The sequence below is a fragment of the Artibeus jamaicensis genome, unplaced genomic scaffold (assembly GCF_021234435.1).
Source record: "Artibeus jamaicensis isolate MK-2021 breed Jamaican fruit bat unplaced genomic scaffold, CSHL_Jam_final contig_935, whole genome shotgun sequence".
NCBI classification, from domain to species: Eukaryota; Metazoa; Chordata; class Mammalia; order Chiroptera; family Phyllostomidae; genus Artibeus; species Artibeus jamaicensis.
In genome coordinates, this window is record NW_026522016.1 from 2,271,775 (window position 1) to 2,275,304 (window position 3,530).

A 3,530-nucleotide genomic window follows, 5' to 3' on the forward strand; every position below is an offset into this window, starting at 1 on the left:
TTACCTAGGATTTGGGACAAACCAGGAACCTTTTCAAAATAACCAATCAACTTCCCAAGCTTTTGTGGGTTTCCAATGGGTCTACCCTCCCTCCCACCTCCTGTTAGACTGACAGGTCTTTATGATTAAGCACCACCCACCATACCATGTTGACTTCTATTGTGCATGTGTTACCCCCAACAATCTAGTACAGGAAGGGGAAAGGGGAGGGCAGTGCTGTGATTCCCTAGAGTGTACAAAGCTATTGTTTCCTAGTGAAGCAAATAGGCTTATGCTCCCTGGTTGATTATGCTGAACAATGTCCAATTCCCTGTGCTTCTTCCTTATTACTAACTAGTTAACTACCTAGGTTAACACTATGTGCCATGAACTGTTCTAGACAATTGAAATGCGTCAGTAAATATTGTGTTAAATATGTTAACTTTTCCTCAGGTTATTTTTTGATGATATTAAAATATTTTAACAGAAATATTTACAGGTAAGAGTTTGGTTTTTCTTTCTACCTTTTTATCAAGAAAAAAATGAAACACGTAGAATTAGAGAAAATAGTAGGAAAAACTCTATGCACCTACCACACATTTCAACAATTATCAATATATAACCGAATTTATTTCATCCTGAACACTCTCCTTATCTTCTCATTCCTAATTATTATTTTTATAAATTTTATTGAAGAATCATAAATATACAAAGTGTACGTATAATATCAATAATTTTTTACTAACTGAACACATTTGTGGAACCAGTACATACATCAAGAACTAGAATATTACCAATTCTCAGAAGAGCCCTCATTCCTCCTAAGTATGCTACTTATCTAGGAGAATAAAAAGTATAATACTAGGCAAAAATTTATCTATAGTTCATATGAAATATATGTCATGATTTCTAGTATATACTATTTTATGTCTGGATTCTTTTTTTCCCTTTTGGTCCAATGTTATACTATACAATAATATATCATGTGAATATACTATAATTTTTTGTTCCTTCTATATTTAATTATTTGAATTATTTGAACAGTTTCAGGTTAGAAATATTAAGAATAATACTTCCATGAACACTGTGTAAGGGCTAAAAATACAAGATCTGGCCAAAATTAAGTCCGTTTAAGTTTGGTTTGTAAGGTAATAATATGAGTGTAGTAATTTATAGTTTTAATTTCAACATTCCAACTAAAATGCCATATAGTGTGCTTGAGTGTAATAGTGTTCTTACAGAATTACATGCTTTTGGTTTTTTAATAAAAACATTTTATAATTAAAAAGAGGGGTGTTACTTGTGCCAGACCCTGTGTATTGATTTTTTCCCTCTTATCTTTTAAGTTTCTCTTGCTAGGCTGATAACCAAATTAACAGAGACTATTAACAGGAGAAAATCAAAGATTTTTTTCTTTTTTTTATTTAATTATTTTTCAAGTACAGTTTTCTATTTCTCCCATCCCAGCCCACCCTGCCCTGCACTCCCCACCTCCCTCCCATTTCCACCCCCCTTAGTTATTGTCCCTGTGTCCTTTATACTTGTTCCTCTAAATCCCTCCTCTTTTTCCCCTTAAATTCCCTCCCCTCTCCCCTCTGGTCACTGTCCCCCTGTTCTCAATTTAGTGTCTTTGTTTTTATTTTGCTTGCTTGTTTGTTTTGTTTAGCTTTCTGGTAAAGGTGAGATCATATGGTATTTGTCTTTCAACACCTGGCTTATTTCACTCAGCATAATGCTTTCCAGTTCCATCCATGCTGTTACAAAGGGTAGTAGTTCCTTCTTTCTCTCTGCTGCATAGAATTCCATTGTGTATATGTACCATATTTTTTTATCTATTCATTTAGTGATGGGCACCTAGGTTGCTTCCAACTCTTGGCTATTGTAAATTGTGCTGCTATAAACATTGTGGTGAATAGGTTCTTTTGGATTGGTGTTTCAGGATTCTTAGGGTATAATCCTAGCAGTGGAATTGCTGGGTCAAAAAGCAGATCCATTTTTATTTTTCTGAGAAAATTCCATACTGTTTTTCATACTGGTTGTACCAGTCTGCAATCCCACCAACAGTGAACTAGGGTCCCCTTTTCCCCACACCCTCTCCAACTTTTGTTGTTTGTTGCTTTGTTTATGATAGCCATCCTGACTGGTGTAAAGTGGTATCTGATTATGGTTTTAATTTGCATCTCTCCGTTATCCACCTTGAATTTATTTTGGTGTATGGTGTAAGTTGGTGCTAAAATTTCATTTTTTTGCACACAGCTGTTCAACACCATTTGTTGAAGAGGCTATCTTTACTCCATTTTATGTTACTGCCCCCTTTGTCAAATATTAATTGACTGTAGAGAGTTGGGTTGATTTCTGGGCTCTCTGTTCTGTTCCATTGGTCTATGTGCCTGTTTTTATGCCAGTACCAGGCTGTTTTGATTACAGTGGCCTTGTAATACAGTTTGATATCAGGTATTGTGATCCCTCCTACTTTGTTCTTCTTTCTCAAAATTGCAGCTGCTATTTGGGCTTGTTTATGATTCCATATAAATTTTTGAAGTATTTTTTTCTATGTCTGTGAAATATGCCATTGGTACTTTAATAGGTATTGCATTGAATCTGTAAGTTGCTGTGAGTAATATGGACATTTTGATGATGTTAATTCCTCTAATCCATGAACACGGTATATGTTTCCATTTGTTTGTGTCTTCCTTTATTTCTTTCTTCGGTGTTGTGTAGTTTTCTGCATACAGGTCTTTTACCTCCTTGGTTAGGTTTATTCCCAGATACTTTATTTTTGATTTTGCTATATTGAATGGGATTTTTTCCTTGATATCTGCTTCTGCTGATTCATTGTTGGTATACAAAAATGCCTTTGATTTCTGGATATTGACTTTGTAACCCTCTGTTTTGCCAAATTCTTTAATTAGGTTGAGCAGTTTTTTGGTAGAGTCAATAGGATTTTCCATGTACACTATCATGTCATCTGCAAACACTGACAGTTTTGTTTCCTCCTTTCCTAGATAAAATGGACTTAACTGAGATATATATATATATATATATATATATATATATATATATAAAGAGAGAGAGAGAGAGAGAGAGAGAGAGAGAGCGCCCTTCATCCTAAAGAAGCTAAAGACACATTCTTTTCAAAAGCACATGGAACATTTTCAAGAAATAGACCACATGATAGGACATAAAATGAGCCTCAACAAATTCAAGAAAATTGAAATCATGCCAAACATTTTTTCTGACCACAAGGGACTGAAATTGGGAACCAACCCCAAAGGAAAAAAAACCCAAAACACCCAAAATCATGGAGACTGAATGATATGCTATTAAACAACAAATGGGTCAAGAATGAAATTTGGGAAGAAATCAAAATGTTTCAGGAAACAATTGAAAACGAACTCACAACAACCCAAAAACTTTTGGGACACAGCAAAGGCAGTCCTGAGAGGGAAGTTTATAGCAATACAGGCCTACCAAAAGAAGATAGAAACATTTCAAACAAACAACCTAACCCCACACCTGCAAGAACTCAAGAAACAACAACAAAGACAGCC